The sequence below is a fragment of the Haemaphysalis longicornis genome, unplaced genomic scaffold (assembly GCF_048455015.1).
Source record: "Haemaphysalis longicornis isolate Haplotype H1 unplaced genomic scaffold, Haemaphysalis longicornis Haplotype H1 scaffold_2, whole genome shotgun sequence".
Classification (NCBI taxonomy): Eukaryota; Metazoa; Arthropoda; class Arachnida; order Ixodida; family Ixodidae; genus Haemaphysalis; species Haemaphysalis longicornis.
This window is the reverse complement of record NW_027526295.1, coordinates 232,248,757-232,262,880: the sequence shown is the minus strand read 5'-3', so window position 1 is coordinate 232,262,880 and position 14,124 is coordinate 232,248,757. Positions and strand designations below refer to the sequence as shown.

Sequence of the window (14,124 nt, the reverse complement as noted above, 5' to 3'; positions counted from 1 at the left end):
GCGGATGTTAGGAATAATATAGACGGCTCTAGATCCATTCTAAGCAAAGCTTGCAGATAAGCGAGTACAGAGCATGTTTTAACGAAGGAATCAAAAACATCAGGAAAAATGCCCAAACGCAAGGAGCTGCGAGTCGGCCCTGTGTACGCTTCCTTGTGCTGGCTCTTTCTAGCGCAAGCCTTAGTTGTCTATATTCTACTGCGGCAAGGTATACTCAGCTACGAAGATGCGGAAAATAAATTTACTATGCAACTTGATTGATTGATTGATTGATTGTAGGGTTTAACGCCCCCACGCAACGCAGGTGATGAGGCGCGCCGTAGTGGAGGGCTCCGGATTAATTTTGACCACCTGGGGATTTTTAACGTGCGCCGAAATCTCGTACACACGGGCATTTTTGCTTTTCGCCTCCATCAGAAAAGCGACCACCGCGGCCGGGAATCGAACCCGCGACTTCGTGCTCAGCAGCGCAACGCCTTAGTCACTGAGCCACCACGGCGGGTACTATGCAACTAACCGAATGCCAAGAATTATGCACTTGTAAAATGAATTAGTTCATAAAAGTGCTTGAAGGGCAAAGTACGAATACATAGGCTCCCCTGCCGTTGCTTTCTTTTCAATGCGCAATCGCTTTAAGAGGCACTTAGGTGAGTGCTTTTTCCACCCGAGTGTAAACCAACGGGCCGTTGTCGTTGTGGTTAGCAATATTTATTTCGGGTATTTCCTTGTGTTAAGCTTTCATGTCGCGCACTTAGCTTTCTACGGGGATTGTGTACCCGTGGTACTCCCCGAGGTTTTCCCTTACAAGAAAACCTCTGTGGGACAGCGCGGTCACCCAAGACATAAAGCGCTCCTTTTGTTCCTTTATCTCTTTCCGGAGTGAAGGGGCAAAACGAACTTCTCCTTGCCCCGTTATTTTTCTCGGAGCACACAAAGGTAACGACTAGGCCGGTATCTCAGACATTGCTCGGTACCGCAAGCACTCTTGGTGAGGATCACCGTCCAGAGGAGGGTCGGACGTCCTCATGACTTATTTATCTTCACGAAAGCCAACCTTTACGGTGGAAAGGTCGAAGTGTAACGGTTGTTTTGTCTACTTGGACGTCTGCTTAAAATCGGAAGACAACTGACATTATCGCTGTTGCTTTTCGGGCTAAGAGTTCCGGAAATGAATCAGTCGCCGTCCAATTTCGGCTGCTATGTTAGTTCACGCGGCGAGCTTCGGCATGTAGAAAATTGTCTTCTTTCATTGTTGCCCTTCTCGACGAACGGAGGCGACAGCTCATGGTTAATTGCTGGCCCAGCAGTGGCTGTTGAATATGTATTGAATATGCTATTGAAACTGATACACTAGAAGTCCCTATGAGAGCTCAGGATAACCGTAAGTCGTGACAGCCCCGGAGCCGACTTAATGGCAAGGCTTGGAAACATCCTTAGGATATCCAAGACGTGTACGTTTTACGTGACCTCCTAAATGTGCGCTGACTGGATACTTCTGCGTTCGTATGTCAGCTCCCTTCAGCTTTTGAGGTGAAAACCGTAAGTGCCCCACTCTGTGAAAACTGCCGTTGTTGTCAGTAAAGAAAATGGCCGCCGCTGTAAACAGTAAATAAACAAAGGACACATGTGTCGTCCGATGGAATTTTAAGCCGAGTCGATCTGCTACCACTTAAAGGGACCCTACAATGCTTTTTTCAACTTTTTTTGAAATCTTAAATACTTGCAGAATTTAGTCACCCCACACACGCAGTACTTAGATTAGGGGGGTCGCAAAGTACCTCAGCCAAAATTTACTGCTCTATGCCCATCAAATAACTTGTAAACTCGCTCAAAAGATTTTTCTCTCTTTCCCGGTCTTGACGTTCTTCCACGGCTCGAATTACATCACTAAGGCCATGTAGCGGCTGTTGGCCGATTTTCTTTCAGTTGCAGCAATGAGCGCTCTTACACAGCAACGTTTTAAAAAAAGCCACAAAAACAAAGTAGAAATGGCAGGCGTACTTGGTGCGACGAGCAAATCACGCAGTGCAGCTTCGTGCTGGCGATATAACTATAGTTTTCGCAGTGGTTCCAAACGCCAAGGAAAGAGTGAAAGCGCTTATCTAAAGTGTTGCAGGGTCTCTTTAACCGCCTTTTTTAGCGCACGTCGCCGGGGCAGTAGAACAAAAATTGTTTTCGCGATTGTTCCTTTCATCGTGGCACAAAGTTACTTGGGGTACGGCCAGGAATCCGCAGCTTTGAGGGGATAGTGTGCCCGCCACAAAATAATTTACATAACTCGGAATCTGAAACGCCACAGTTGGAAAATCGTGCGTGTCACGTGACGTGAACGTGATGCCACATGAGTCGAGAAACAGAAGCCGGTAGAAGCAATTTGCCCCGAAGCGCGAACAAGCGAGAGCGAAGAAAGAAATGCAAATACAATAGAGCAGTAAAAATATTTTATTGCGCCACTTTGGCGCAGGGCATCAAAGGAGTGGAAAGCTGCACGCTCAATTTGTCGTAGAGGTATAAAGAAAGAGAAATTAGATATGAATAAGAAGTGACAGGATGCAGGCGGATTCACGGACGACAGAATACTGTATAGACCAGTCTCATCAAGAAAGTCCTACAGCTGTAAATAACTTGTTAATAAATGTCGCCAGTCGAAGAAAATGAAGCAGACATAAGTTCCCAGGAGGAATCTTTTAGTTTGTTGCTCTTGCTTATTCCACAATGGACTAATAAAGGCCCCATTCAATTTACAAACAATTTAGGCGACTGAAATAAAGGCATCAAGTGGCTCACATTGCAGTAAATCTGCCTTGACAGAAAAAGTGTAGCCCGGCCCCGACTTATTTGCTATGACTGGTTGCTATTGTGCACGACACACGGAGCCTATAGCGCAAGCAGGTGGTAAAGAAGGAGAAAATAATTACTGTTCGTTAATTATTTAAATATCTATTCCAATCGTTCTGTGCATATGATCAGTCGGTAACATTTTCTCTAAATTGCGTTGTTACGGTAAAGCTGCGAACCAACTAACCATAGAAGTTTATTCAGCTCTCACAATCGCCACACCGGTGGTTAAGAAAAGACAAACAGGCACTTGTTTCTGTGTTCTTTCCAAATACATCCTACAAAACATTGTTAGTCTGGTTTGCCATAGTGCACTTGGACAACCAGTAAGCGACGCCGATGAAATAAACTTTCGTAATTAAGATCCCTAACTACCACTTGAGAAAAAAATGGCAGAGAGTGTGGCTGCTCTAACTACAAATATCGTACAAAAGCGCGACATTCTGTTTTCGAGTCACCGCTGGCCGGACAATTCCCTCACATGTAAGCTTTGAACACTATATACCGCAATCTTATTGATCAAGTAACTGCTACAACCAGGTTGCTGCTTGAACTCTGTAGCCTAGAAGGTACCTTAGAGATTTCTAACGCTTGCATCTTTGGTTCGTCCGCCGCAATTCCGCCTTTTCTCATTTCCAGAATTTCTTTGCTGAAAAAAAAAATAAATGCTTCTTTCGATCGATTTTACGCATTATTTTCGTAAATGAGGGTGGTTTAGTATCTCCTAGATCGATTTAGATGAGAAGAGGAGCCTATCACCATGTTTTATTAGAGTCCCCGTACCGCACTGACTTGGAAATGGAACGTCGCTATAAAAGCAGCATAAATTTATGTTTATGAAGTCTTGCCCAATATCCCCCCCAATGCGGTTATGTGTTAATCTGTGTGTACACTTCGTTAGGCTTTAGGGTGTGCATACAGGCTTAAGAGTATGGGGACAGAATTCTTGTGATGTTTCCTCCTGGTGCTTGCGCTGTATACACTTGTTTGAGTCGTTCATTGATTGCTTAACGTATGCCCCAGCAGCGTCTTCAGCAATGAGCGCTGCAGTAGCGGACATTCCTGTTTGTATGTATCCCTTTGCTGTGTGGGTATGTATCCCCTTGCTAGAATAACAGCAGCAACTGCCCTGTATGCGCCGAAAGAGCGGAACTTAGGCCTAATGTTTCGCTTTGAGGTTTTATCAGCTGGTACCCGTAACTTGAATTTTGATGAGCACAAAGACTGTCTTCTCCACTGAGAAATGGTGGAAGACCTTAGACCTGGAATGGGGAAGTTGGGCCCAACATTAGGCAACTTCAGTTCTCCCTTACGACAAGCCGAACAACGTCATAATCAGTACGTCGAGATGCGGGTATTGATTGACGACGTTAGCCCTGAAAGCATGGCGTTAGGCCTAACGTCAGGCCGCCACAAACCGGAGTCTCCCCCTCCTTGTACTGCGCACCGGGCTTTGCGCAAGGGAGCTATAAACTGTAAAATGAGGAAGGATGCACCAACTGTCCGAGTTTATACGCTCGCCGAATCGGTAGAGGATAGGCTTCCTGTACATCGGCCGAAAAGTGGGGTCTGTATGCGCGGCGACACCACTTACATAAAGATGTCAAGTGCAAGAACCAGTACGGTACGCATTTTTGGGTTCAAATTGTATGCCGGACTCCGTCATTGACCCGGTTTTCCCGCTGGCTTATAATAGTCTGTGAATTAGGTGCGTTGTTGGGAAGCCGATCCAAACGTTTTAACGCTTAGTCTAGTAAAAAGGGCTTTGGGGAGGGTGCGGTAACACGCTCTTTTTGGGCAGAAGGAGTTTTACTTGGCGTGAAAAACTACTAGAGCCACCGATGAGCCTTCTATAGGCCAAAATTTTACGTGTGGCTACCACTGATGGCACGGTTGATGCAGATCTACATTGGTTTGTGCATAGGTACCTTTGGGCAGATTTAAAACAGCACACAGATACATAAAAGAAAATGACACCATTCCTTTAATTAAAATGAACTTGGGGTTGGTTTTTAGAGAAATAAATAAAACCTTGGGTTAAAGAACTGCGTTGAAGATAGGTGAGAAAAAAAGAGGATGAAAAAAAATGGCCGCGTGTCTGCTCCTTGTGTTGCAAATGTCGACGAAAGACGTTAGTCGTCTGGTGCCCTTACCAAATAAATGCCTCCGTTTTTTTCCCCGCTCACCTCGTATGGTATTCTTGTCCCGTTTCGCTCCTCCCAAGGTAAACACACTGGGGGTTGTTCAGGTCAATTAAAATTTACCGCGTTGCACTGCTCCAGGTAGGGGGCCTCGATGCCAGCGGTGCCGAACGGCGGAGACGCGCGTGAATCGAGGCACCCTACTACAACGTTTATAGAACCACGCTGCCCTGCTCCACGTCCGTTCCAAGCGGAACGCGGAATCGATGTAATGAAACCTTTCGTTACTGTTGCCGTTTGATTTCTTAAGATTCCTCCAGAAGCTATAGTGGCGTGGGCGACAAGGTTAAGGAATGAATTTTTTTTTCTGCGGTGGATGTAGTACTGCATTTGAAAAGTCAAGCATCCATGAATTTTTTATTAAACGATCACAGCAAATATTACTTATATACTGATTTTGTACCTTGTACTTTCTTAATGATTTGTTCTTGTTCAACAATGTTGACAAGTATGAACATTTCGCTGTGGGTATATAAACCTTTTGTGCAGATTCTGCTTCACTTTAGCCGGGCGGCTGAATCGAGTTACGGACAGACAGAGAGACAGACATACAGACCAAAATTTTCGCGTTCAAGTAGCCCAAGAAGGACTACCGTCTTTAAAAATAAAGAATAAGAGTATTCCTCACGTCATCCCGAGCAGTGCTCGATACAACAACATAAAAATACGCCTCAGGTGTTCCCGGCTCCAACGCATGGCCTCTGAGATAACCCCGGCGCGTGTTTCGCTCCGGCCGTTGCAATCGCATCGCGCCGGGGTGATCTCGGAGGTCATAAGATTTATCACTCAATGCTACGCCCTGTATAACACTTCCCTAATTAAACTACAGCTTATAATAAGTTTTCAATATTTTTTTACGTAACTTTAGTTGGAAGCGCATGTATGTTACGTAGATTGCCTTTTTTTGCGTTAGTCTCGGGTTTACAGCTCGGAGATCGGCCACGCGTGCTGAGGAATTTCAGGAAAATGATCTTGACTGCCGAATTACAGCACTTCAAATTTTTGACGCCCAGACCCTTAAAAATGGAATGACTACTGTGTATTTACAAGTTTAATGCTTGGGGTTCCTCTTGCGCAATGGATTTTTAATTAAATTTTCTGTGGTAAAACCATGGTCCCGGCGTTCATCGCTTTTTTTGTTGTTCTTGTTATGATAACCGCGTTTACATTTGAAGTCAGGTTTTCGCTATTTTCTGCATGCTGACGGGTAATCATGACTGCAGCACCGGGGTTAATGTCAGGTGCTAGCTTGCTGAGGCTGCTCGTCCGTTGTTCTGTCACAACGTCCGCACTCTTTGGTGCACTTTAAATAAACACCTCGCGCAAACAAGGTTAACTGCACGTTCGCAAAGCGCGAAAGGTAAAAACTAACACGCAGAGCCTAGCATTTCGTGCTTTACAACGAATATGTTGCTTTGCATGTGTTAAACGCAGCACACGTGCTTCCATTATATTATCTAACTATTTTATCGTGTTATCTGGCTATTATTTGGCTACAGCTGAATTATCTGGCTATTTAATTGTTAAACGTTATTATTATGATTTATTTTTTCGATTTTTTTTTCATGCGACACATTTTTTTGTACGTGTTTATTTTATGCGTTCAATCATTGTAGTTCGAGTACCACGCAGAAGCCCCCAAGCCTAGAAACTGGAAAATGACACGAATTCGGTGGCCTTAAAGGGACCCTGCAACACTGTCGATAAACACTTTCACTGTTTCCTTCGCGTCTGGAATCACTGTGAAAGCTATAGTCATCGCCAGCATGGAGCTGCACTGCGTGATTGGCTCGTCGCACCAGATACGCCTTCCATTTCTGCTTTGCCTTTGTGGCTTTATTTTTAAAATTGCTATCGAAAAGAGTTCATTGCTGCAACTGAAGGAAAACCGGCCAACCGCCGCTACATGGCCTTAGTGATGTAATTCGAGCCGTCGAAGAACGTCAAGACCGGGAAAGAGAGCAAAATCTTTTGAGTGAGTTTCCAAGTTATCTGATGGGCATACAGAAGTAATTTTTGGCTAAGGTAATTTGCGACCCCTAATCTAAGTACTGGTTACGTTGGGTGACTAGGTTCTGCAAGCATTTAATATTTTTGAAAAAGTTGTAAAAGATGTTGCAGGGCCGTTTAACATACACAGAGTAATGAAGACATACCGCCAGCACCTGAGTAGCAGAAGAAATAAACATTTAAAACCGGCATTCGGTACTGACTTCGCTTATTCAAGCCAAAGTGAAAGAGAGTACGTCTTCAAAAAGACGACGAAATTTGCTGTCACCAATTCAATAAAAAAGCAAGCAGGAGGAATTGGCGTGTATTTATTTTTGAAGAAAGCGGTGACACTTGGTCGTCACTTTCGTCGTCGTCTTCTGTGCGCTAAATCTCATCAGATAATCGGTGCCCTTTCAATCTGTGAGGAAGGATGACCAGCAAAGCTGGGCAAAGTTCAAGGAGTGCACAAAACGAAACACATTTGTTTGCAGTTTGAGACTGAGCACACTTGCAAGGTAATTCGCCGAATTAAATTTAGAAGGACTACAGTTTTACTCCAGGGGGCAAATGTTGGCTTTTCGTCGCCCTCCTGCGTCGTAGGAACCTTACTGTCTACGTAATACGCCAACCCAAACCGCTCGATCCCGAAAGACAGCAGTCAGCTCGCGTCTGGCCGTGAGTCGTTTTATTTGATATCTTCCCCCAGCAGAAATCTTCCTACAAAATCCAAATTCATAATAAGCGATTCCAAATATGTGATCATAAACTTCGCAAAGGTAAGGATCTCAGCCGAGGCCCAATGAATCCTCAGAGAATTTAAAGAATTAAGACTCCGAGTGGTCCGAATTATATGGGCGCCGGCGCACTCTGCGCTTCCGGGGAACGAAAACGCTCACGAGGCAGCTCGAGGTCTGAGCTTCCGAGACTGCCGAGAAACGCCTGAGGCATCATTCCGCACGGTGGGGCAGGGACCGCATGGTGACCTATAGGGAGATATTTGATAATTACAGATTAGGGAGGACCAGATATCCCGCGGCTTATCGCACCTTGGGAAAGTGGCAGTCAGTAGCATGGGGTCTACTTCAGTCCTACCCTTTTCCGAACCCGGTAACGTACAGTCATTGTTACCCGGACTATACGAAAATAGGTGTAAATTATGTTCAGCAAGGACCGAACTTGAACACATTTTATGGGCTTGCCTCCTAAAAGTCAACACCACACCTCAAGCACTACACATCACTTCTTCAGAGCAGTGGGAGACTGTGCTGCTCAGTTCAAAGCCGGACGTAAACTCCGGGCCGTCCAGGTGGCCGAAGACGCCGCCAGGGCGCAGGGATTTCTGGCCACTGTCTGAGGGGGGAAGAATGAAGGGGACTCCCATCTCATTCTTCCCTTACCCCCGTCTCGGGCAGAATAAAGTTATGCACTCACTCACTCCCCTCATCCCTTCCTCCCCCCCCTCCCGCCGCCTTCCACCCCCCCTCCCCAAAAAAAGTGCACGCACAAAAATGGCTGGAGGGAGATACACGTCGCGCATGGCGAGCAGTGTACACGACTCGGGAAAAAGGCGGCGAATCGAAGAGTATAAAGTGCGGCTGTTAACATACTCCCTCCGAAGATGGCCACGCTTCACTGCGAAACAACTAATGTGGGAAAGCCAGCTTCCACAAACCATGCTTACAACAATTTTTAAAGTATTCTGCTCCTCCAAACATGAGTGCATTGCTGGGAAAGTTATTTCTAAAGGGCCATGAACGACACTTTTTGTCAAAATATGGAGGCCCGAATACCTTGGTTTTATTTATGAATTTTTCCATACGCTGAACACAAGCCCCCGTGTTTTCGTCCCACACGCCCACTGCTCGTTCCGCACAAGCGCGAGATCTGGGGGGTTAGCTTCGGCGTAAACATGACCCGCTCGCTGTCATGTATTTGCAATAAAACAGAATTTATGCTCACTTGTTTCACTTGCGTATCGGGTTTGTCATGCCGCCAGAGAAAGCAAATTTTTTTGCCGGTGTACCTGCTCACCCTCACCACAGGTGAACTGCTACTCGCCGCCAGTTACTGCGAAAAATAGCAAGACCAAGAACGAGATCAAGTTAGCAGTGCGTAACCAGCCTGTGAGAGCCATATTCGCCCAATTTCCTGGCTTCCTTAACGCTACTAACTCCGAAAAAAAAAACATGGTTTCAACTAAAGTGGTAATTCGACGTACTTTCGGGTCTAGAAGAGGGTAAGAGAGTACGGGCAAAAGTAAAAATAAAGCTTAGTCGAGAGAATCATAACGAAAGGGTAAAATTAACTGTAGTAAAAATCGGGATAAAGTAAAACAAAACGAGTGTGCAAGGGAGATCCCTTTTGTTGTGGTCATAATAATATTCATTATACCATAAGCGCGCGAATAATTACTGTAAAGTTGAGGTCATAACGCCTGTATAAAAACTGTCCCTCAAAAAGAAAAAAAAATGCAGAAAAAGCGGGTGTGAGCGCGAGAGAGTTAACGAAAAATGGTTTAAACTTCAGGAAATCCACGCACACACCCCGATTTCGCCGGGAAAAATTCATTAAAGCCGGTTTTCCTTAGCAAGAGCGGGAATGCAGAAAGGCCGATATGCCGTTATAGTCCTGGCAATTCGATGACAATCGTAAAGGAAAGAACGGTGGACAGTCGGACGATGAGTATACTGACGCGTGCGTGCGACCAAAAGGGCGACGAAAGTAAGTGATATATCTGGGGAAGTTGTAATCTTCTGTCTGTTCAGTGCAGTGTCCAGAGTCACCAAACGCCTGGTCACTTCCTCCTCCTCCTCCTCCCTCTTATTTCAGGGTGCGTGTAAGTCTAGGACAAGGAGTCCAGCAAGACGCACCATTATTGAAGGATATGTCATTATCCGTCGGGACTACGGCAAGGCGGCAAGCCACGAGTGCTTCGAAAGGAGGTGGTGGCGATGAATTCCGCAAGATGACTTTCTATTTGGGCCTCTTCTGCGTCGTCTCCTTTTGTCTCCGTCATTGTGCCCCAAAGACAGCGGCGTTCGTAAACATTCGTTCGTTGATCCCGATGAATCTCCCGGGAATAATGGTGCCGATGTCTTTCTGTGTCCCCTAGCGGCTCCTTTCAAGCTGGCGTTGATGCCCGCCCTTCTGCAGGACAGATGACCGCACTAACAACCTATATGAGCGGTTCCGAGCTGTTTCCTTTATACCCTTGGTCTTCCACTCGTCCTTTGTTGTACACGTCTACTGTCTTCTAACACCAGCATTTACGCCGCCGCTCTCATTCTCCGCCGCAAAAACACCTAACCAAAGAACAGACAGTAGAGTGGCGCCTACAAACACATAGCTACATTTCAGCCTCCTGCACCCAATATATCCTGTAGTGTACCCTCTAAATAAATACTCACTATGCGGCCGATAAAAAGCTACCCTTTACCAGGTCACATGGGCCTGTCCCGAAACTGACAGCGCCCGTGAACGACAATTTAACGCCCGAACAGTGGAAAGCCGTGCTGCCGAGCTCGGCCCTGGAAGATCAGCGCAGACTGGTCGAGAGGGCCCGGGATACAGCCAAAGCTACAGGGGCTCTGGAACGAGGGCCCCTCTCACTTCGGAAGACGAAGATCTATATTTGCCATCAATACAGTTTTTCCTTCCTCTCCTCCTCTGCCGCCGACCGGCGGTACCCACGTGATGACCGGCTGGCAAGGCCCGTGTCCGCCACGGGTTTTTGAAGCTTTCGTGTTTCAAAAGTCCACGTGGCCTTCTCCAGCGTGGCATGGAACATGCAGCGTGAAGCCTGGGATGACGTATCACGTAATTACGCGCCGCTATCTTCCATCGATCCCAATTGCAAATCCAAAATGCCACCAGGACTATCCAAGCGGGTAGAAGGAATTCTACATCGCATACACGCGGAACTTCCTCTTCAAGATGAAACGAGCTACGACGCCACTCTGCCCACACTGTGATGTGCGAGAAACCCTCCAGCACCTGCTCTGTGAATGTGTTGATTCAGTGCTCAAAGAGTGTCCCTCGCAGTCTCTTTGAGATTGTCGCTTTCCGTGGACATTCAGCTAAAACCCGTTTTAGGACCATGGGCTTGTCCCAAACGTGCTTTACGGGCTACAAAAGCTCCGACGGAGTACCTGCGACACACAGGTCTAGACCAGTCACTGTGAATAACTCGTCGTTTCTGTGCGCATCATGTTCTTGAACATCATCGCCCTCACCTTCATCACGTTATCAACTGGCGTAGCAAGTCGGCATTTTAGACCGGCTAACATCGCCAGACTTCATTAAAGACCGTTCTCTCTTTCTGTCTTTCTCTCTCCAGAGCACCGCGGAGTAGTTTAATAGAATAATTTATTAAATGGGATGGCGTGAGGCCTAATTGGGAAAGGAAGATTTGGAGGTGTTAAGTGTGGCTCACTGTGGAAGCGTCGCATGCGAGACTATACTTGAGCCAACCGTCTCTCTGGCGTCAGTTCTTGGCCGTATCCAGGGTTCGTAGGACGTCACAGATCCGGGCCGATGCTTGCCGCTGGTCGACTTGAGACTCTCGCACTCCCAAGCGAGTTTCCGCACGTCAGGAGTCACTTCATGGGCACACCCGTAGCGGAGGCGCGCTGCTGTATTTTTTATTGTATTTTATTCATGAGGAGCGTCCTCTTTGACCTTCAGCGGCACGTGCCGTGGCTGTGCCGTGTTCATTCTTTTCTTGGCTTCTTACTTACCTCTTCTGGTTTTATTGATCTTTCCGTTTCAGCTTGCTTCTAGCTTCGCTTTTTTTTTTTTTTGTATAATGCTTCGCCGTCCTGGCTTCACTGGCGCTTTCGGTCGTGCATTGCTACACCTACCGTTGCTCTACTAGCACAAATCACGCGATCTAGCATGGTTCTGGGACAGTAAAGGGTGTTCAGGACACGTGTATGTTTATTTTTAACATTCAATTGCTTCCTCGTTTAGACATTGCTTCAATTGATTACTCGCTTAGTCATTTTTCCCTCCATGTTTCTTTGTTACTGTCTGTTTTGCTATCCTGTTTCCTTCTCCTTTTCGGGCATTCCCAAAATAAAATCCTGCGAACTCTACCGTAACACGATACTTCTGATTTTCTAGAGCGCATGCCACGGGCTTCCGTTACTGCCCTGGAGATGTGCCTGTCACTTTAGTATAATGCTTCAGACTATACACTGTAAAAGCCAACCCTCACGATGTGTGCCCGATTTAGCCCGAATATTGGGCCTCGTCCTTCCTTTTTCGCTCTCTTCTGAATTGGTTGCGTCATCGGCCCGTTGAAGTTGCTTCACTTGGGAGCCACTCCCTTAAATTAAAATGGGAATTCAGCCGACCGCGCAAACACGTGTGGGTGGAGGGAAAACTGTTCGTAAAAAGATTCGAGAAGACTTGGAAGAAAGATGAGAACCGAAGCGACAAAATTTAGAGTACCGCCAAAGTTTGCTCGCGTATATCGTTACCAAGCTTACCTACGCAACACTCCTGCGAGCCACTGTTTGATTCATTTTCATATTTAGAGCCCTGCCCAAGGTGGATCTTCTTTCATGTAATATCTGGGTGAAACAAAAAATTTCACCATCTTCCGGCAGGGGAACCCTGAGTAGTATGCGAAGCAGCCATGGGGTCGACTCAAGTTCCCATTAGTTTTCAGTTCGATCGCGGCGTTGCGGGAGGAGAATGAGGGGAGCGGAGCGCCCGCGCGCGTCATTTATACCGCGGAGCTACAGTGGCGCCCCCAGCGGAGTATGCAGTGGCTGCCGTCGCGTCTCTAACCCAAAGCTACTTGGCATTATCGCTCGTGGGGCTGCAGGTGCTGCCATTCGTTGCGCAATCCCGGAGAGGAGAGGAGAGGAGCTTCGGATCAGTGGAGGAAATCGCGGAGAGGAGAGGAGCGCCGGAGAGGGGAGGAGGAATGCCTCGCATACTACTCAGGGTTCTCCTAGGGGAAGATGACGACGGTGGTTGAACGCGAAGCTATCTCGTGATGGATTCCTTGGTTGGCGAATCCCTATGGGCTACCTGCCACAACCATAATCAGCGGTGCCTGGCCAGGCATGCGCAGTGGGGGTGTGGACGCCACACAACGGCGCCCACACAACGGAGGAGGGAACAGGCTCGACCATAAGCTGCTTCGCATCTAAAAGAACGAAGTGTTTTGGAGGTGTGTGGGAAGCGTGCATTAGCTGCAGTGAGCTCGTGTAGGGCCGTCTTCTCGTCTTCTATGTCTCTACTGCTGCTTCTTCCATTCCCCCTTCTGCTTTTTATCTATAGGTCACTGACTGGAGCATTTCTTCTCTGATTATTGCGATTCCTTCTTACATCGTCTTCATTACCGCTCAAACGATGCCGAAAAACGCCGTCTCACTTCAACCTGAACTGCGAAATATGATGTCTTTGTTTTCGAAGCGTATTATTTCTTTTTAAGTAAAACCTTGAGGGAGGGTTGAGCTGAAATCTGTCCTACGCAGCGGGATTGCATTGACTTCGAGTTGAGCCGCCAGTATTAACTTCGTGGGCAACGTGGTATTCACCATGTCTGTAAGCACAAAATCACGCAAAAAACAGTCGTTGTAGGAAAACAGTTGAGGGCGACCGCAGCAAGGGGGCCAAGAATTTCATTTCCAACTGTAGTTATCTGAGAGATTACTACTGACTGACTGAAAGGCATTGATAAGTCGAAATTGATTCATTGTCTGACTCATTGTTTGACCGGTCGATTTTCCAATAACTGTGATTGATTGAGTGAAATTATTTATCTGATTAACCACTTTACAAGCTTTGAAAACTCTTTGTCGGTAGACACGTTGGAATTGAAAGGAGCCATTATCATATCCAGAAATGCAGCGCGTTCTGAAACATTATCACGTCATACGTATCGCCTGCGATTGACAGGGCCACGGGAGAGGCCATTACTAGCCCCAATCGTTGCAAAAGTGGCGTGGAAGCAACGTAATTTATATCCATGCAGCGTCCCCAAAGAGTGCCAGACGGGGCGCTGGCGTACACCCACGTTCGCACCACCAAGCAAAAAGGAGCCGCTGAAATCGGGCTCTGCTATTCCCCTAATGGCTAG

General features: G+C 46.8%; 1 protein-coding gene across 1 annotated transcript in view; it reads left to right on the top strand.

Annotated features, from left to right (window-relative positions):
- Window positions 1–14,124, top strand: part of LOC144170108 (adipokinetic hormone/corazonin-related peptide receptor variant I-like) — a 78,689-nt gene that overhangs the window by 11,255 nt on the left and 53,310 nt on the right. The window lies entirely within an intron of this gene.